The 20,650-nt window shown below is 51.0% G+C and overlaps 2 long non-coding RNA genes across 6 annotated transcripts; one reads left to right on the top strand and one right to left on the bottom strand.

The window, feature by feature from the left end:
* Window positions 1-45: 45 nt before the first annotated feature.
* LOC148003046 (uncharacterized) lies at window positions 46-10,139 on the bottom strand. 2 transcript variants are annotated; one of them, XR_015631963.1, is made up of 3 exons: window positions 10,026-10,139; window positions 2,419-2,644; window positions 46-1,066 (listed from the first exon to the last, which is right to left on the bottom strand). It is a non-coding gene; the product is annotated as an uncharacterized LOC148003046 (long non-coding RNA). The 2 variants fall into 2 exon arrangements; XR_015631964.1 differs by lacking the exon at window positions 10,026-10,139 and adding an exon at window positions 3,982-4,059.
* Window positions 10,140-13,196: 3,057 nt separating this feature from the next.
* Window positions 13,197-20,503, top strand: LOC102555690 (uncharacterized). Of its 4 annotated transcripts, XR_015631958.1 has the most exons (4): window positions 13,231-13,391; window positions 14,746-15,041; window positions 19,023-19,142; window positions 19,263-20,503. It is a non-coding gene; the product is annotated as an uncharacterized LOC102555690 (long non-coding RNA). The 4 variants fall into 4 exon arrangements; XR_015631960.1 differs by lacking the exon at window positions 19,023-19,142 and having other exon boundaries at window positions 13,197-13,391; XR_015631961.1 differs by lacking the exons at window positions 19,023-19,142; window positions 19,263-20,503 and adding an exon at window positions 16,526-17,277 and having other exon boundaries at window positions 13,207-13,391.
* The last annotated feature ends 147 nt before the right edge of the window (window positions 20,504-20,650 follow it).

Raw genomic sequence — 20,650 nt, 5'->3', positions numbered from 1 at the left:
GACCCATGAGGTGGAATAGTACCCTACCATTACAGTACTACTGACCCATGCAATGTTGTGGATGACTCGCAGGTGCACCGTGAGGAACATGAGACATTTGAGCAGGTCTGTAGTGAACCTGGTTGCCTGGAGTGGGGATCCTAGTGATCGAGCAGTAGCCATGAGGGAAACTTGTAAGATGTCAAAAATGCTCTATGACTTGATCCACATGGCACCTACACAGACACATGTATCCATCATTGGTCAGCGTGCCTCAAATGGATACATATGTGCAAGTAGACCTCAATAAAGCTGATTTTAAGAAGTATTCCTAAACAGGTGGTGGTAGCACATATCTGCAATCCCAGCCCTTGGAAGGCTGAGTCAGGAGGATAGTCAGAAGTTCAAGGCCATCTGGGACTACATTGCAAGTTCCCAGCCAACCAGAGATCCTTCCTTCCCAAAAACTTTGTGGGGGGGAGGGTGTGGGGGGACAGAACCTCCCTACAGGGTGGCGAAGGCCAACACCTTTCCAGAAAACCCAATTAAAGACCAGGGAAGTTTTCTTTAAGGCTGGGTGCTAATGCCAGGCTGGAAAAACAGCTCTAGAAAAGCAGCCTAGAAAAGGCCCCTCTCCGCCCGGATCCTTCAAAGGCTGGAATTTCTGGCTGAACAAGAAGGCCTGGGCCATTTCCTCAGGGACAGGTTCTCCTCAGCTCCGGGCAGCACTCCCAGCCACCCCTCACACAGGTGGCAGCTGGCTGCCTAAGCAAGACTAGAGGACCTGGGGAAAGGTGCCCATGATCACGCTGGGACAGCAGAGGGAGGTGGCCCACAGAGGCAAGCCTGAGCTGTCCCATCCTCAAGTTGATAAAAGCAATTTAGGGCGAACAGAAGTGAGGCTCCAGCCTGGATAGTCGCAGAGACCTTTACTCTGAGTGGGGCTGGCTTTGCAGCCCCCAGAGGGGGCCAGGAAGGAAGAGACAGGCCAGCGCTGAGTCCTGGACTTTGAACTCTTGGCCCAGTGCTCTTTCTTCCACACAGTCAGGCTCCCAGCCGCTGGGCAGGATTGTTAACAGGGCTGGTTCTGAAGAAACAGAAGGAAAGCCCACGTGGATGGGGAATGAGTGGGGAAAGCGAAGAAAGGCCGAAGGCTTTGCAAGAGGCAGCCCTGACCCCAGGTATGGGCCAGAGCCAGCTGAAGACAAGCTTCTCCCTTCAGACCTCTCTGCTTCTGCCCTGCCAGGACTCAGAGGCACAGAGAGACCAGCAGAGACCACTGGGCCCTATCCGGTCTGGCTCAGCAGGTGTCTGGCCATACGGAGGTCTGGCTCAGCAGGTGTCTGGCCATACGGAGTCCTCCCCTCTGGGTTCCCAAGAGCCCCTTCTCTTCTGTCTGGTTCTGGTTATCACTCTGTGTCAGCAACCCCCCTTCCCTCTTGTCACTTGCACCTGTTTTCCTGCCTTGCTCAACTCTCCTTTCACAGGCTTTGTGTCCCCAGGAAGGTCCTGTCTTATCTCCCAGGTGGTTGCTAGTCACAGCTTGAATATACAGAATTAATTAATCCCTCCTCTTCCCCAATCTTCCCCACACCTGAAGGATCACCAGCTGCCTAGCTAGGGCTAGGACCTCTGGGGTCTGGCCCATTTTTGCTGGGGTTATCCCTCCTAACTTTGCCATTTACATGGTACCTTATTTATTTAAAAAAAAAATCAGTATTACCACCCCCATCCCTCCCTTGCCCTAGAGATCGGACAAATGGTCTTGAACTGCATAGGCAAGAGCTCTACTAAAGATCGATGGCCTCAGCCCTCTTGGTTTGCTGTTGTTGTTTTTGTTCTGTTTTGTTCTGTTGTCCTTTGCTTACTCTAGAAACAGAGTCTTGGTGTAGCCTAGGCTAACCTCCAACTGGTTATATACTTAGGGTAATCTTGAACTCTGATCAGCCTACCCCCAAATGCTAGGCTTAGTGAAATCACCCGATACACATCTCTTTGGCTCTCATTTTATTTTATTTTATTTTATTTTACTTTATTTATTTATTTATTTATTTATTTAGAGACAGAATCTCACTAAGTTGCCTAGTCAGGCTTTGAACATGAAATCCTCCTGCCTCAGCTTCCTGAACATCTGGGATTACAGGACTATACCATTCGGTTTAGTTACATTCTGACTTTTGTATTATTCCAGCTCTTTATATCCCCTCTTCCTCTACACACAAGCACGCACGCACGCACGCACACTCATACACACCACGAGCTGACTCCATGTCTGAAAATTTCAGGGCCATCAGATAACACTATCCAGTAATTATAATTGGACAGGCTGGCTTGGTAGGAAAGCAATCTAGTCAGGGCTTCTCCTTCAGCTGTCATGGTCTCACTGCCCACAGAACAGAATCCTGACTGGATAGGTGTATAGTTACCACGCATGCTCACCTGGTTAAAATTCCAGCAAAGAACTTGACGCTTCGTTAAGCCTGCATGGCCTTAACATAACAAATATTCCAATCTGCTAGGCTCTTACAAAGATAAAGGCAGCTCCAGGCTCCTCCTCCTCCTCCTCCTCCTCCTCCTCCTCCTCCTCCTCCTCCTCTTCCTCCTCTTCTTCCTCTTCCTCTTCCTCTTCCTCTTCCTCCTCCTCCTCCTCCTTCTCGATGCTGACCTGGGATGGGGAGCAGGAATTTAGAAATGGGTGCTCTTGGGGTTGGGGATTTAGCTCAGTGGTAGAGCGCTTGCCTAGCAAGCGCAGGGCCCTGGGTTCGGTCCCCAGCTCCGAAAAAAAATGAAAAAAAAGAAAAGAAAAAAAAAGAAATGGGTGCTCTTTAAGATCCCTCATGGGGCAGAGCCTAGAAGCTGAACTAAAATATAAAAATGATCTCTTACTTTGAGTGGGGTTAGCAGGCCCTTTGGCAAACACATCGGTCAACCACCAGGCCTCCCTTCTCTGCCGCTAGGATAGAAATGGCCTACCCAGACGATCCTATCCCGCACCACCTCCAAGCCTCTGCTCCTCAGCCGCAGTTAAGGGAGGGAGGGGGATTCAGAGCTAATGACTGTAGGAGCCGGAAGTAACACCATCTGGGTCTGAGTGCTGGGGACTAAAGCAGGCAGGGAAACCAGCTGGGAAACAGATCACTCTGGTATGAGAAGTGCAAAGCAGAAGCCCCTTAGTCCACTCCTCAAGACATCCTTCCATTCCACAGATGGGTAAACTGAGGCCCTGGGTGGTTAATTTCCTACCATTCTCTCTGTCTGTTCCTTGATAACCCTGGGTCTCATTGGATTGGAGCAAATGTCCTAGGCAAGACAAGACAGAGTTGGGTTTCTAGTCTCTCCTCAGCCTAGAATCTCCCAGATCTGTGACTTGCATCACCATATCACATTGGGTGGCCTGGGGCAGTCATTCCAAACCAATGCATCTTTTCCCTCTGGGGAAAAGCCTTGCATCTTGACCATTAATCACCCAGGTTGTGTGTCTGACCTAGGGCTCAAATACCAACCCACACAGCCCCTCGAAGATGGGATCCCAAGTCTTTAGAGTGACTCTGGTCACCTCCGTTTAGCCACTTCCTCCTCAGCCGTTCCATTCATGGGCTGCACAGCCTCCCAGACTCGAGGTTAGCTTTCCTGTTTACCATCCCACTGCCATCAAGCCAGAGGGGGCTCCACCACAGCCTCACGGAAACCTTCAAGCGTGTGGGAGGCAGAATGGAGAATAAATAAAGAATTACCAAGGTCCAGGAGGGAAAGATGGGGCCCTTCCATCAGGTCATCCATGATACATTAAAAACGTGAGACCCAGGAATAGAAAGTACCTTTCTCAAGGTCACCCAACTGGCAGAAGTGAGTGGCATGTTTTGGGGACAATAATACTCTTCCCCTCCACTTATGCCCCCTGGACACTGCATTGGGGCCACATGGAGCCCCCTTGGGCTAAACTTGCACCCCCTGTCTACTTCTGTACCTTTCTCTGTGTAGCCACAATCCTCTTTACCTCACCTGCCCCCACAGTCCCCGGTGCTGCCCAGATTCAGCTCAGAATCCACCTCCTCCAAGTATGCCCTCTCGGAACACTCCCCTCTGCACCGCCCTTCCCGTAGCCTAGGCTGGGTTAGAATTACCTTTGTGTGCCTCCTCCAGGAAGGCGGGGTTCAGATCTCGGAGAGCACCCTGCACCATGCCTAGCCTGTCTCAGACTGTTCAGCAGGTATTTCTGGAAAGAACTGTTTCTGTATGTGTTCTGTTCTTATGAATGGCCTGGGTTGATGGGCTGTCTCTTGAGTCAGCCGCCAAGTTCAGCAGGCGACTCACACTCGGGTCTGCATAGCATTGCAAGCTGAACACTGGCCCCGTTTCACAGGTGAGGAAACAGGCAGGCAGGCACAGAGGAAAGTAGCAGGTAGCCCCTTGTGTCTGGAGGAAGCCAGAACTAGAACTCAACCCAGTATAGCTGAGTGACCTCTGTGTACCGGAAAGTCAGCTAAGGAGCACCTCAGGGGAGGGGGGCCCTAATGGCTCTTCCAGCCCAAATGACCCTGTGTCCCAGAGCCTGAGGATGAGTCCCCTCCAGCCCTCTGCCTCATCCAGAGGCTGTCCTGCTAGTTTGCAATCCCAGCATGGCCAGGTGACAAGCGTTCCCTGTTGGCTATCTGCCATAGGAACACAAAGTACCTTTACACACAACCTCTCTTTGTCCCCTGCTAGTGACAGCAGAGAGGACAGGCAAGGTGCTAAGGTGGCAGGATTTTGTCTCACTTGTGTGTTCTGTTCCCTTTCACTTGGGGCTTCCTAGTGACACCCTACCCCTGCAGCTGAAGGCCAGACAGGGGTGTGACCCTTTCCTAGCCCAAAGAAACATGAAAGGGCAACATGAAGCCTTGTGACGGAATTTGGGACAACCCTGGGGTTGTCCTCTCTCAGGAAATTTGGGTTCTCTACAGCTAGTCTTCCGAAGAATTTGTGGAGTTTTGTTCTCAAGTGTCCTTCAATCACAAGTGATTGAAGCCAGTTGTGGTGACGCACATCTTTGATCCCAGCACTTCAGAGGCAAGGGTAGGTGGAGCTCTGTTAGTTGAAGTCTAGCCTGATCTTCATGGCATATCCCAGGACAGCCAAGGTGACACAGGGAGGTCCTATCTCAGAACAAATAACTTGCTGGGAGGCTGAGGCAAAAGGATTGCTGGGAGTTTCAGATGTGTATCTAGAAGCCAGCTGAAGACCTTATCGAAGCCGGGACTGCATAGTGAGACTTTACCTCAAAGGCAAACGAAACAAGAGGATTCATTGGAAAGCATAGCTTCCTTGCTCCTTTTCTCCCAACAAGCCAAGTCCATTATCCAGATGCATGAGCTACCAAACTTGTCATCCCTGCCTCTATCCTTGCACCCTTCTGGGAAGGGGACAGGCACTTACCCCTATGCATCAGACTGTCACTGACATCAGCTTGCTTGATTCTGAGAAAAATCTGAACACTTCTCCTCCTCCTTTCATAGGTGAAGATACCAAGGTTCAGAGGGGACCATATTTTGGAGGTCCCATGCCCAGAGTGTGAGCTGCAGGCATTTGAGCTTTGGTCCTTTGTGACTGCAAAATCCCCACCCCCATTCCTACCCTCTATAGCCCATGTCCCTCTAGATAAGCCCAACCCCCTGCTGTTCTCAACTGCCTGCCACTAGGGTGTCCCCAGAGTGTAGAGAACATACACCAGCCAGGGACATGGCACGAGGCAGGCTACCCAGCTGTAGCTTCATCCTAATCTGTCATTGGGGACAGCACAAGGATCCTGAACTTATCTTCCCTGTCTTTGTTAGAGCCTGCACCTCACATGGCCTGGTCTGGCTTTGAACTCCGACTCCTACCCGTACTTCCTCCACCTCATGGATAGTAGGATTACAGAAATGTGCTGCCACCCATTGAGGTCATTGTTTGTTTGGATTGATTTGGGGTTTCCCCACCATTCTTGGGGATCCTGAGGAGAGGTAGCCACTGGTCAGAACACAGAATTCTACGTAGTTGTGCAGGGCAGGCAGCCATTAAGAGCTTGCTGTTGGCCTGTGGTCTGGGCGGGGATGGTTGAGGAGGGTGGGGCGGTAACAACGGAGAAACAACACAGAAACCCACAGGAAACTTCGTCAGAGCCCCTCGGAAGTCACACGACGACAAGAGAGACATGCCTTGATTTCGGCTGACTAAAGGCAACAATATACTTACCATCACTTATAGAAAACTACTCTGAGCGCCTGTCTAATGCCCACGAAGCACTCTGATGAGCATGTCATTAGCTATGTGTCTGATGAACTCTGTTAGGTGTGTTATATGGTGACGACAGTGACCCCTCCACCCTGATGCACAGTCCTCCTTGCCAGTGGTCTCTGGAGCATAGTCAGATGCTGACAACCTTCCTGCAATTAGAAAGCAGATTTCCAGGGAAGTGTTTTTGTGAAATTAGGTTTTCTTGAGACTGGCCAGGTTGCAGGGAAGGTTCCAGGACTTCTGACCAGCTCACACCTCCGGATATGCAAAGGGTGAAAGATAGATCAGGTGTCAATCTTTAGAAAACACACAGGACTGGAGAGATGGCCCAGTGGTTAAGAGCACTGACTACTCTTCCAGAGGTCCTGAGTTCAATTCCCAGCAACCACATGGTTCTCACAACCATTGTTAATGAGATCTGATACCCTCTTCTGGTGTGCCTGACGGAAGAAAGCAACAGTGTACTCATATAAAATAAATAGATGAAGTAACAAACAATTTTGGGATTACTTGAGTATCTGTGTTATTTTTGTGACACATGGGTGCACACATGCACACATTCACAAACATCTGCTAGTGAGGGCACCTGCTGTAGTTTAGTGGTTTTTATTTGTTTGTTTGCTTTGTTTTTTCTTTTGTTTTTTTCAAGACAGGGTTTCACTGTGTAGCCCTGGCTGTCCTAGAACTCACTCTGTAGACCAGGCTGGCCTTGAACTCACAGAGATTTGCCTGCCTCTGCCTCCCAAGTGCTGGGATTAAAAGTGTGCCACTGACGGGCTCTGTTGTGTTATTTATATTTTTGCTCCCAAGAGACTGACCCCAGCCCCAATTGTTTCTATGTGGCTTCTCTGTCTCTCTAGAGGGAGAAACAGTTTCTACCTGTTGCCACCTGCACTGAACAGCATGGAATTTTTACTCCCCCTCCCCCCACCTGCCTTAAGTGGGAGAAGCGGCGGCTGACAACTCCCAGATGTTCAGGGAGACAGCAGATGAACATTTCCAATAGGGAAATGTCATGTCTTGCCAGCTCGGGTTGGGGGAAGGGGTGATAATTGGCTGGAACATCAGAGCCTGGGCAACAGTGCAAATCAGAAAGGTCCACCAGGGTGGGCATCTCCCGTGACAGAATCACTGTCCCCAGAGACTCAGGCCTTCCAGCGGCCACCTGTCTCGGCAGGAGCATTCCTGTATGCCTTTCCTGGGAGACACCCTGCACCTGTGGAGGATCATGCCCTCAAAAGCAAGGGGTGTGCAGGCCCAGATGCAGCATTCAGTTTTGAGTGAGGAAGTGTGGACCAACAGACACCCTTCCCAGGTATCTAAGAAGAAAGTGGCAGGGTTGAGGATTTAGCTCAGTGGTAGAGCGCTTGCCTAGGAAGCGCAAGGCCCTGGGTTTGGTCCCCAGCTCCAAAAAAAAAAAAAAAAAAAAAAAAAAAAAAAAAAAAAGAAAGAAAGAAAGAAAAGAAAAGAAAAGAAAAGAAAAGAAAAGAAAAGAAAAGAAAAGAAAGTGGCATAGTCTAGGAGAGTTCTACCAAGATCCAGATTCCCCAAGTCTGTAAAGGCCAAAGGCCAGAAGATGGAGATGAAGTGGAGGTCACCTCTCTCTCCTCCAGTCTTCGGGCCACTGTATATAAGGCTGGCGGCAATCTGTTTATCTAATGTAAACTACTTAGCGAGTGGAGAATTCATTAATAGCCGTGTTTTTTTTTTTAAAGTAAAAACAAAATCAGGTAAAATTAATTTTAGGAATGTATTTTACTTAACATATCTAGAATTTTGTTTCCCTAGACTGCCCGTATAAAAATAATAAGCACCTTTAGATATAGATATATTTTTGTATGAAGTCTTCCAAACCTTGTATGCGGCATTCTCAGGCTAGGGCCACAGGCTAGTGGAAGAGCACTTGTCTTAGCGCACCGGAGGCTTTGGGTTCAATCCCAGGCACCACAACGAATGAACAAGTGTGAACCAAACACTATTCTCTCAGCAAACCTCAGCTTACACTAATTCCTTCCCCAACACCAACTACTCAGGGCATATGACTCAGGGCAGCCGCACCAGACAGCATCAACCTAGAACTTCTCATTGTAGCCTGCCGCTCCTCATAGGTGAAGTTATTTGGCCTCCTCTGACCTGTTTGCCTTTGCCAGAAGCAGGAGCAAGTCAGTCATCCCTTGGGCCTGAGTGACCATAAGTCTTTCCTCCTTGGCCTGTGAGGAAAGATCAAAGAGCCTCAGGGCATCAGAAAGCCCTGCCGTTCTGCTGGCCCTGTGGCCTGGAGGAAGCTGCTTCCTCTTCCTGGGAGAGAGTCCCATCATCTGTCAGGTGAGGGTTTCCATTAGACTCACGACTTTCAAGCATTTCCCAGATTTCAAAAGGAAATGGCCCAGGGTGTAAACCACAGAGAGGGAGGCTGCGGTGTTGAGAGAGGGGGGCCTGTAGCTGTCCCATCTCCTGTTCTATAGAAAACTCACAGGGTAGGCCTATAGTCTAGATACACATCTCAACTCCAGCCAGTCAGCCTGCCTGCCTGCCTGCCTTCCCCCTGACATGGTCTTATGGTAGCCCAGGCTGACCTCAAACTCTCTGTAACCAACCTTAACCTTGAATTCCTGATCCTCGTGGTGGTTTTGCCTCCTCAATGCTGGGACTATAGCTGTGTGTCGCCATGCCCAGTTAAATTCGGCGCTGGGAGTGGAAGCCAGAACTTCCACATGCTGACCAAGCATTCTCCCCACTGAGGTGTGTCACCCACCCTGCAGCATGTTCCCCCATCACATTCTGAACATGCAGGGCTACAGTAACGGCAGAGCACAGAGCCATTTGAAGCATGGTTATGAGAAGGAGGCAAGCAGTTCCCAGGTCACGGTCTCCTCTGAAGAGAAGAGGGGAGGACCAGGAGATGGCTTCAGTTCTGCGGTTAATATTTAAAATTTTCACTGAGAGAGACCCAAAGGGAATACAGCCAAATGTTGCCATCTGTTTAAGCTCAGTAACGGGTACGTGGCTACCTGACAGATTCTCCCGTACTTTCCTCTAGATGTAAGATACTTTACCTTGTAAATATATTAAAAACGTTGAGGACAAATATAATATGGTCCTACTATGGGCATGGGTGTATAGCAAAATGTATCCCCACACAAATACTTGACAAACCTTGAGTTCTTTCACCTTTTTGGGGGTTCCTGGAGAGAAAAGTCAGAGCCCAACGGTAAACACCGGTCTTAGGGAATGAGAGATGGGGGACCCTGTGGAGCTAACCCTCAACTGTGGTGAAAGGGAAGCCTGAGCAGCTGTCCAAAGCTCGCCTAGCCTGATACTGGTCTATCAGTCCATCCCTGCTTCCCGGCCCCAGAGCTGTGACCTCCAGGTAGAGGAACCTCTTTCTCCCCCACCTCAGCCTTTGCATGTAATCCAGACGGTCTAAACTTCCTATGTGGGCACAAGTGACCTTTTTTTTTTTTTTTTTTCCGGAGCTGGGGACCGAACCCAGGGCCTTGCGCTTCCTAGGCAAGCGCTCTATCACTGAGCTAAATCCCCAACCCCTACAAGTGACCTTGACAATCTGATTCTCACACCTCCACCACCTGAGTGCCGGGACTGAAGGCAATGTACTACTGGGTTGACTCATCGCAGACTTCTGAGGTGCTGGAGATCGAACCCAGGACTTCGAGTACACCAAGCAATCACTTACCAATGGGGACACATCTACTCCAACTCGCCCCTATTTAAACGTCTGTTTTCCTTAAGCCTTAATTCTGCCCCTGCAAGTCACCTTTCCCCCATACTACCTGGAGGCCAAGGTCACCACGCAGGACTGGGCAGGACAGGAGGCGGGTGGGAGGTTGTGGGAGGAGAGTCCTACTCCAGGCTCCACTGGGCTATTTAACCCCAGCAAACAGGCCGTGTTGTTTTGTCATTTGGAGAGTTTGGCCTCACTTCCCATAGGTTGGTTAAATAGTAACTTGGCCTTGGTGACAAGGAATTCGCCACCAGTTTGGACGGAGTTCAGTAGTAGCAGCTCGCACTGAGCTGTTCAGAGGATGTTTCTTTCTCTCTTCTCCTCCCCTCCCCGCTCTTGTCTGTGGTCTGTGCGTCTGTGTGCCCATCCTCACATGTGTGGAGGCCAAAGGAAGATGTTTCACGCCTGCTCCAAGACTCTCAGCCTCATTGCCTTGAGGCAGAGTCCCTCACTGAAACCAACAAGAGAGGTGTGTTTTTGCTTTTCAATGTGGGCTCTGGGGTTTCCAACCCAGGTCCTCAGGCTTGCACAGCAAGCCCCCTTTTCCCACTGAGCCATCTCACCAGTCCCTTCTTTTCTTTATTTGAAACAGTCTGACTCAGTAGGCCAGGATGCCCTGGAGTTCACTGTGTAGCCCAGGCTGGCTTTGAACTGTTGGTGATCCTGGACCCCCAGCCCCCCAAGTGCTGGGGTGGCAGGTGTGAACCTCCAGGCCTGGCATTATGTATTCTGTCCTTTCCTCAGATCTTTCCCTTTCATAGGCCTCCCTAGCCAGGTGATTAAGAGCTGGGAAGACTGAGCATTTAATGACAGAGCACAACCACCAAAGACCTTTCATTGTGTGGTTTCTTAACCGAGAGCTGCTATGCCCATTTTACAGGTGGTACAACTGAGGCAGAAGGTTGTGAGCTCACTTCTGAGTCATTCGGGCCTGGCTAAACATGGTTGAGCCAGAAGTTGAGCAGGTTAGGGGAGGGGCAGAGGCTTTCCCTGACATTGGTCTGGTTCTCAAACATCAAATGTTCTTGGTGGGCCTGGGCAACAGCCATGTGCCAGGCAAGAGAGGCCTCTCCCTCTGGTCTATGTCCCAGGGCCTCACCCCCTCCCACACAGTGTCCTAATAGGCAGGACATCCTTCAGTAGACAGGGAAAGACAATATGGGGGACTTTGTGCCAAGTGTCAAAGTCCCAGTGAAAGGTCTGAACACAAAACCAAATTTCTTTTTGTTTTTAGTTTTACAGTTATATTTAGCCAGGCATGGCGGCACACACCTTTAATCCTTTTTAATCCTCTGCTCAGGAGGCAGAGGGAGGCAGATCTCTGAGTTCAAGGCCAGCTTGGTCTACAGAGTGAGTTCCAGGACAGCCAGAGCTACACACTACACAGAGAAACCCTGTGTGTGTATGTGTGTGTGTGTGTATGTGTGTGTGTGTGTATGTGTGTGTGTATGTGTGTGTATGTGTGTGTGTGCATTTGTTATATATTTATGTGTTTGTATGTGTGTATGTGTGTGTATGTGTGTGCGTATGTGTGTGTATGTGTATGTGTGTGTATGTGTATGTGTGTGTGTATGTGCGTGTGTGTATTTGTATGTGTGTGTGAATGTGTGTGTATGTGTGTGTGTATGTGCGTGTGTGTGTATATGTGTGTATGTGTGTGTATGTGTGTGTATGTGTGTGTGTGTATGTGTGTATGTGTGTGTGTGTGCATGTGTGTATGTGTTTGTGTGTGTGTTCATGAATGTCATGGGCATTAAATCCATGTCCCAGGCTTGTATGGCCAGCATTTTACCTGCTGAGCCATCTTTCCAGTCTCCCTCACTTCCCTTTTTTTTCTTTCTCACCCCCATACATCTCAGCCTGGAGACAACCTTGAGACCCTCCTGCTTTGGCCTCTCCTCTCCAAGGCTGAGCTATGGGAATGTGCTTCTGGATGAGGTGTGAAATGGCTTCTCTTGACGTTACAGTCTGTCTGGACCCTGGGAGGACAAACAGCAGTATCGGCAATGAGGAATGTTTTCAGGCAGCATTTGTCTGGCAGATATGTCCTGTCACCTACCTGCCCAGCCTCAGTGGGTGCCAACATTACAGTGAGACAAAAGAGAGAAAGAGGCCTCCCAGGGGAGCTGAGCAGAGGTCAGCATCAGGAACCTTGGGAGTTAGAGATGAAGGTGCTGATCCCAACCCCTCCCCTGAGGGTAATGCTTCTGCTCAAAGATAACATGTTCATCAGCTAAGCCTGGGTCACCTCTGTCCCCAGAGTCCTAGCTGTGACTCACTTGCTTTCTTGCTTCCCTGGCAATGAACAATACTACCTTCCTCAGCAGGTCCTGTGAAGGAGCAACGATTTAATGTGTGTGAAAGAGCCTTGGGTGGGGCCCGGCACGCAGTGGGCCCTCTTTGTCCCGCCCATGGGTGGGGCCCAGCACACAGTGGGCCTTCGGAAGTACCGCCCATGGCTCTCTGTCAGTCTCAGAGGGGCAGGTGACCTAGGATTCCCTATGAGAGATAGAGCGGGCTCATCTTTCATGGGGGCCTTGATGGGGGGTGATGGTGTCTTAACTGGAGAATTTGCAAAGGCCAGTAGGAGGTGCACCCAGGACCATAGGGAGGTTGAACCAAGGACAGCTGCCCACAGCAGGTCACAGCCTGGGTCCTGCTATCCTGAAAGCTGATTTGGTTGCCCTCCGAAACCTCGTTATGTAAATCAGCAGTGGAGTACGCACTCTCAGGTCAGAGAAATAGGAGTTGAGCCCCGCCCCACCCCATCCCACCCCAGGGCCTCTAAGCAGCTCTGGGTGTGTGCTAAGAGCAGAGTAGGTGGACTGAGTGAGGGGCGGAAAGCAGATGGCTTCACGGGATTCCAGGCCCCGTCCACCTGGGGCCACCTGTCCAAGGGTGGAGACACAAGGTCCTATTACACTAATGAGCGGGGAGCCTCCTGCCACCTTTGACCCAATTCCTCCGTCTCTGAGGCGAAGGGAAAGAGTGTGGCTGCTTTCCAGGGCCCAAGGCTGACCGCCATCTTTTCGCGAATCCAGAAAGCTCCCCCTCCTGCTTTGAGCAAGAGTGTGTGTCGCAGGCGCACGGAGTTTGCTTCTGGGGTCCTTGTGCCTCCGTAGTCTCATGTCCTCCCATGCCTGTTTATTTCAGTGCACCCAGTGGGTGACGCTGCCACGTCCAGGACACTGGACTGGAGCCACCTTTACAGAACCGGTTTGAAATCAAACAGTGCCGTGGCACACAAGCCAGCTGAGCCAGAGGTGTCCATGGCCAAGAGGGCCAAAGGCCGAAGGACCAGGGCAGACAATGGTACATATGGGGGAGCTGGCCCTTGTCTACCAGGGAGCTAGAAGGTGACCAATGGACCTGTGCCAGCCCGGGGAGCATGTAGCTATCGCTCCTCACCTTGGAGGTAAAAGAAGGGGTTCCTAGGTGGGTTGGGTGGAGGAAAACAACCTTCTGAACTTGTATTGGGGTGCGGCCGTTCCACAGACATGACTGCCTTCAACCCAGGCATCCTTTAAAGGAGCTGAGGAGTGGGAAGTGAGCAGAGTGGGGCTCTGGGTGGAAATTGAGTAGAATGGCAGAAAAGAGTCAAGTCCAGCCTGGGCTGGAGCTCAGTGGGGAGAATGCTTGCCTTATATGCTAGAAGCCCTGGGTTCGATTCCCAGCACTGCATAAACTGGGCCACGGTGACTTGCAGCTAAAAATCCCACTATTCTGGAAGGAGAAGCAGGGGGACTCCAGAGCTCAAGGTCACACCACCCTTGGCTACACCGAGAGTTCAAGGCCACCCTGAGCGTCACCTTAAATAAAATAGAAAGGCATGGGGCCATCTCCTGGCAGACGGTAATCTGAGAAGGTCCCAGACCCCATGAGGACAGCCCTAAGGGACAAATCTGGTATCAGGAGTGAGTCGGGCAGCAGATAGCTCAGTGGATATTTGATTCCATCTAGAATTGGCCCCAGCCGAGTGGCTAAGGACTTGGGGGCTCTCACCACCCTGTGTACTAAGGTCAGGTCGGGAGGGATGGGGACCCCAGTCAGAGTTTGGGAAGGTGTGGCCTAGGAAACCTTCCGGAGATACACGTAAAGAAGCCCGCTTGGACTTTCTGTTCCCTGTAGCCTGGTTTCCCTTTTGCCTGGCACACACAGCAGGCAGACTGCAGACTCACTGACCTCAAAAAGCCCCGCCCCTCTAGCCTTGTGCTTCTGACTATTTATTTCCTGCAGAAGACTCAGGGTTTTGCCCACTATGTAGAAAGCAGAGACAGACGGGCTCCACCCAGGGTCCCACCCAGAAGCCACAGAATACTCTTGTGGGTATCCCAGTCCTGTCCCCCCCCCCGCCCCCTCCCTCTCACCCCCGTGCAAGGAAGGCACCTGTGCCTGGCACACCTTCCTTCTGGGTCTGGAACCACTAAGGGAGCTAAGGGTAAAAACCCAGAAGAGCTCTGAGCCCCTAAAGTCTTATCTTTCGACATCATATCCCACCCCACCCACCCTCCCTGCTAAAGCAGAGGCAAGGATTCGTCCACTCATAACTGATTGTGACTTCTCCCCATGCAAGCCCGGGCTCACCAAAGGATAGAACAACAAGGGGCCCAGTGGTCAAGAGCCCAAGCTGCTCCCACAACTCCCTGAAAATCACTCAAAGTTGCCAGCCTAGGAGCCGGCACAGTGTGCCCCACCCCCACCCCAGGCCTGCATAGTATGCGTGGTTTCAAGCCACCCTCACTTAAATAGAGTGTGGGTTCCCTTTGTAGGTGAGGAGACTGACGAGCCCTCACGGCCAGTCAAGGGCAGGGCTCCGCATGGGATTCTGGACCAGCCCATCTACTCCAGCATCGCTGCCGAGTCCCTGACAAGCCTTTCTCCACATCTCTGCAGTGTGAACACCCAGGCGCCTCCATTCAGGCCTGGCTCAGTAGCCAAACGAGTCTAGTGATGTCATCGTTGCCATGGAAACTCTCCCCAGGCGTCAGGCAGGACCAACCTCCCCTGTGCCGTTTCCCTTTGTGTGGACTTTGCAATGCGTTGCCAAGGCAGTGAGGCCTGCTGGGTGAGTTGGCACAGGGCAGGGAAGGCAGACAAAACCCCACACTGCATCCCAGAAACCACCACTCACAACACAACAGGAGAGACGGGGCAAAGGGGTGGAGGGAGGGCTGCAGTCTGCAATCCCTGGTCTGGGGGGAGGGGTGTGGCAGTTTAAGGGGAGAGGGAGACCTGTTCAGGACCCCTGATGCCAATGGCCTTTGAGCATTATTAGTGGGATCCTGTCCCCTGGATCTGCTAGGCCTGGATCTTGTGACAGGGCAGACAAGCTTGGCAGGGGGTGGGGAGTTTTGAGTGCAGGTCGCTCTGAGAATCATTGCTGAAGAAAGAAACCCGTGGAATACATTAGCTGTGTTAGCCTCTCCTGTCTCTCAGGAGCCTCATGGCAGTTCTGGGGAAGCGCACAGATGAAGCCGGGTGCCTTTTGTGCTTTGAGTTCTGTTATCATCCGTGGTGGTGTGGGATTTGGGTTTCTTTCAAACACTGTATAGCTCGTTGACCTTGACCTTGAAATCCCCCTGTCTCTGCCTCCAGAGTGCTGAAACCGCAGGTGTGTGCCGCTATCCCCGTCTGGTTCACTTCTTTGTGTTTCTTATTGCTTGCCCCTGGTTACCTGTAGGAGCCTAACACAGTTTAGATTCAAAATGGGGAGGTCCAAGGTCCCACCCCGAGGCCTCTTCAGTTCAGGTTGGCCCCACAGCCTGGAATCTATTGGTTTTACAGAAAGAATCCAGTCTACCTTCGTAGAGTAATCCTGCTCCGTGTATCAGGCCCTCCAACACCCAGATCTAAGCCAAGGGATTGTCACAGAGTTGGCCCCTCCCTCCCGGCTGCCTACAGAGGCTCGGAAAGCGATTGGCTAGTAAGGAAAGCCAGTGTCCAGGCCAGTGTCTACAGGGCCACCTCCAGCGCAGTTCACGCCACACCCTCTTTTGTCCTACAAGCTGCAGGGGCCTCTTAGCTCGGGCTCATTTAAAAGGTTCCTGCTCCTTGCCACTGTCTGTGGCTTGGTAGCCCTTGACTCCGGGGCATAAAATCTCCCCTGTGCTCCTGTTCTTAGAAATCTCCAGGAAAAAAAACTTCATGACCTTTCCCGGCAAATAGCAGAGTCTCCTGCTTAGGGCTGAAGACCGTGGCCTTCCTGGGTTCACACCGAGTTTTCCTGCTTTCTTGGCCATCTTCCTCCTTAACTTCCCAGAGGGCTGAAGGGGAGGACTCCAGTTCTTTAATCCTCTGGCCTAGGAGGAGACAGAGATTCCCGGGTGACCTGCTGCCCTGAGCCTGGGCTCCTCCTTCTCTAGCTGTGTGTCTCTGTTGAAGGGCTACCAAGTCAGGCCCGGTTGTGAGGTGAATAGCTACGGGGCTCTCAGGCGGTACTGGACGTACCTGCCTACAGCAGAGAGCATCTGGACCAACCAAGAGCCATCTCTGCCTGTCGTTCTTTCATGAAGCAAGTATTTCCTGACGTCTGTGCTTTGTACTCCCAAGGCTTTGCCTCCTGCTTCCAAAGGTCCCAAACAAGCCAAAGGAGATGAAGGAAAATGTATGAAAATCAGGCAACGCACCAGGACTTCTGCCCACACGGCAGCGGGGAAAACCGTGCCATCAGCAAGGGTGGTCGGCACTAGCCCAGCCCATGGCACTGGGACAAACACCTTTGTTCCATTTCCCAAACTTCCCATACTTTAAGACCGTGTTTTGCTAACAGAGAATCCCATGGAATGCTAGCACAGGGCTTGAGAGCACATGGCTTCTAGACTGCAGGAAGGGAGGCTGGAGCGGAGGTCAGCTTCGAGACCTCCTCTCCCCACCGTGGCATGCCCAGGGCCAGTGAAAAGTGCCCCACTGGGGCTGCCAGAGGTCAGAGTCCTGGCTGGGGGTGGGGGGAGGGGGTACCCCCTGGAGACTCAGACCCCAGTTAGAAAGTCCAGGGTGACCAGTGCGCCAAGGGTAACAGATGGAGAGTCTTACACAGGCCTTTGAACTTCCTCTTTGGCACAGTAAACCTGGAAAGCAGAGAGGGAGAAATGAGGGTGCAGATTGTCCGAGAGGGTGGGGTAGCCCTGTGAGCTGGCTTAGCCAAACCTCAGTTTAGTCATCCATAAATGGGGACCGCAAAACGGAGAGGATAGTTTTTGCTTGTTATTTTACGTGTTTTGAAAAGGGGGTCTTGTTATATAACCTGGATTAACCTGGAACTCACTCTGTAGCCCAGGCTGGCATTAAACTTTCAATCCTCCCGCCTCAGCCTCCTGAGTGTTGGGGTTATAGACGTAGACCACCACATCTGGCTCCGTTGAGGGGACCGAGTGACTTAAGTGCCCTTTAGTCCCTATCGGATCATGCCCCACAGACAGGGGATTCAGGAAATGCTTTGAAAGACCAGATGACTGCCCAGCCGTGGCTCTTACTGACTGGGGGTTCCTCTCTCTATCAACGGGAGTGGTAAACTCTCCCTGTGTCTGAGCAAGAAGCTCTCTCTGCTTCCAGCCTCCCTGATCCAAGCCGTAGCTGGAAGCTCTGGCACTGTAAGCCTGAGGCTTTCTAGATTCCGGCTTGTGAGGATCTCTCAGAGGCCCAGGCTGTGGAAACTGCCACAACAGGTCCTCCGAGCAGCAGCCTGCCGGAACAAGATGGATTATGGCTTTGTGGGGGGAATCAGATGCGTAAAAAGCCTGCGAAGGTCAAATGAGATAAATCCACGTGGGTTGTGATTTCCCATCTAAATGTTAACATTGGCCTTGCTGAGATAAGACCTTTGCATTTCTGTTGCGAATCTGTGGACTGATTTCTTCAAAGAGAATAACCAGGGTTTAATGGTGGAAATCTGGGACCCTTTGAGTGACCTGAGGTGGCACCAGGCATGTGTGCTCTGACCAGCTGGATCTGTGCACAGAGGCCTCCTCAGGTCCCAGTGGATCTAGCTGAGATTTTGGCTACAATCTGAAGTATGGAGTCGTGCCAGCAATAAAGAGAACGCCTTGTAGGAGGCAAAGGGCACCCACTGGGCCCTGGGCTAGCTTGGTAAATATCTGCTTGTAGCCTTGTGTTTGGGGTTGAGGAGTGTATGTGGGGTTATCTTACCCCCTCCAAGGAAGGCCTAAGGGGATTAGGGTTTCCAAGTCCTTGTCCCTTCCATAATCCGTGCCTTTGAGTCTTTAACCAAACGGGAGCCAGAGCAACAGCCAGGATCATGGTTTTCCATTTTGCAAGATGGAAACTGAGGCTACACAAGTAACTTAGTCTAGATCCCACGGAGGCGAGGTTCCGCTTTTGAGAGCTGGGATCTCTAAAGCAGGTTTCCCAAAGGGCTGCCTCTCCTGATTATGGATTATTAGATATGGATGGTGGAATTTCTCTCCCTCTGTAATTTTCTTATGTGCTTGTTTGCTTTCAAAGAGAACCTCAATATATAGGTCAAGTGACAAATGCCATTTTAATGTTTGTGGAAATGGCCAAATTGCTCCCCAGTAACAAGTAACAATCCACTTATACACCTAGCACCAGTTCTGAGTTCTGAGGCAGGGCCTGCAACTGTTTAGCAAGCCCCACCCATTTCCTCTCCAACCCTGGGATTACAACCCTGGAAATACCCAACCTGACACCTTTACTCACATGGGTCCTGAGCGTTGAATTTGGGTTTTCTTGCTTGCAAGGCAAACATTTTACCAGTGGAGCCATTATCCCCCAGACCCCCTTTCGTCCTTTTACTTTTCTTTTGCTTACTTATCATTATTTACTCATCTTGCCTCTGGTACAGACTCACATAGCTCCTGGGCTAGCTTTGAACTCCTGATCCTCCTCCATCACCTTCCCAAAGCAGCTGGCGTTACAAGCCCGCACATTCAGCCTTCGCTATATCTTATTTTCTTTTGAGACAGAGTTTCTTTGTGTAGCCCTGGCCATCTTGGAACTCACTCTGCAGACTTGTCTCTCTCTGTAAGAGAGTTGGCTTAGTGGTTAAGAGCAATTGCTACTATTCTAGGAGGCCTGGGTTCGATTCCCAGCACCCGAATGGCAGCTCTGGACGTAACTAATTCCAGGGGATTTGACAAGCTCTTCTGAAGGTACCAGGCACGCACATTGCTCTGAGGCATACAAGCAGGTAAACACTCTCAGGCAGGCACGAAATAAGTTATTTATTGGTGTGGGTGTGGGTCACAGCCTTCGTGGGGAAGTCGGAAGATAACCATGTAGCTGGTCAGCTCCTTCATGCTTTACATAGGTCCTGGGGACTGAATTCACATCGCTGAACCTGTGTAGCCATCACTCCTAGCTACCGAGCGAGCCCTCTAGCCACCCGCAATGGATGGAAACATCTTTTAACTGACATGTACACATCTGAGGACTAAACCAGGATCTTTCTTGGTAAGTAGTAGTTACCTGGGGGTAAATGGTGGATCCTAGAACCAGGAAGTAGAGCAGGACACATCACCAAGAGGAGCTAAGTCGCCAGCATGATTGCCCTCCGACTTGACTTCATGCACTGCCCTTTCTATCTCTGGCTATGGTACAGGCTTTCCAGTAAGGACAATAGGCTGCTCGGGTGAGCCACACTAATCCGTAATCCCTGACCGTTTGCCACTCCCATAGAGTGCAGCTAGACCATGAGGCTAGCTTTACTACAAATCAAAACAGCAGTAGTCATCGTTCTAGACATTCTAAGAGGAAAGGAAAGAGAAGTGGGTGTTTAATGAGCACCTACTGGTGCCAGCCTTGTGTATAAGGATTCAGGACCCCGGACTGAAAGGAGTCTAAAACCTGGGTATGAAGGGGTACAGCTGGGGGTTGGGGATTTAGCTCAGCGGTAGAGCGCTTGCCTAGCAAGCGCAAGGAAGGCCCTGGGTTCCGTCCCCAGCTCCTAAAAAAAGAAAAAGAAAAAAAAAGAAGGGGTACAGCTGTAATCCCAGCACTGAGACAGGACTACAATGGGCTTTGGGCCAGCCTGAACTACACAGTGAGTTTTGGGCTAGCCAGGTCTACATAGCAAAACCCTGTCTCAAAAGACCAAGGAGAGAAGGAGGGGAAAAAGAGGGAAAGAATAAAATAAAATAAAGGAGAAAGGGAGCGGGGAGGGCAGGGAGAGAGGAGCATGGTGTCTCATTTGCAGTCTCAGATCAGGGGAGCCCTTGGGCCCAGGAGATCAAGTCAGCCTGGGTAACACAAGAGTGCAGCTCGTGTGCCTGGGGGGAGGGGGAGGACACTGTGACCTTGTTCCAAAAAAATAAGGAGAGGGGGGTGGTGTGGTGTTAGGTTTCACAACTCTGAATTCGAGGAGAGAGGGTTTCCTACTGAACAAGAGAAAACAACCCGGCTTGTACCTATTTGCTTCTCCATACTTTGTAATTAATAAGCCAGAGTAATATTTTTAGTTTTTATTTCAAAAAGTGTCTAGGGTTGGGGATTTAGCTCAGTGGTAGAGCGCTTGCCTAGCAAGTGCAAGGCCCTGGGTTCGGTCCCCAGCTCAAAAAAAAAAAAAAAAAAAGTGTCTAAATCCAACACCTCTTATTAAATATCTCTGGTCAGATGTCTGGAGTTCCTAGCCTCACACCTCCTGGGTCAGAGACGGCTGCTCAAATGGTACCAGCCCCAACCTCCCAGAGGGCGAGCAAA

Source organism: Rattus norvegicus, chromosome 10, assembly GCF_021556685.1.
Source record: "Rattus norvegicus strain SHRSP/BbbUtx chromosome 10, alternate assembly SHRSP_T2T, whole genome shotgun sequence".
NCBI lineage: Eukaryota > Metazoa > Chordata > Mammalia > Rodentia > Muridae > Rattus > Rattus norvegicus.
This window is presented reverse-complemented; position numbering and strand designations above follow the sequence as displayed.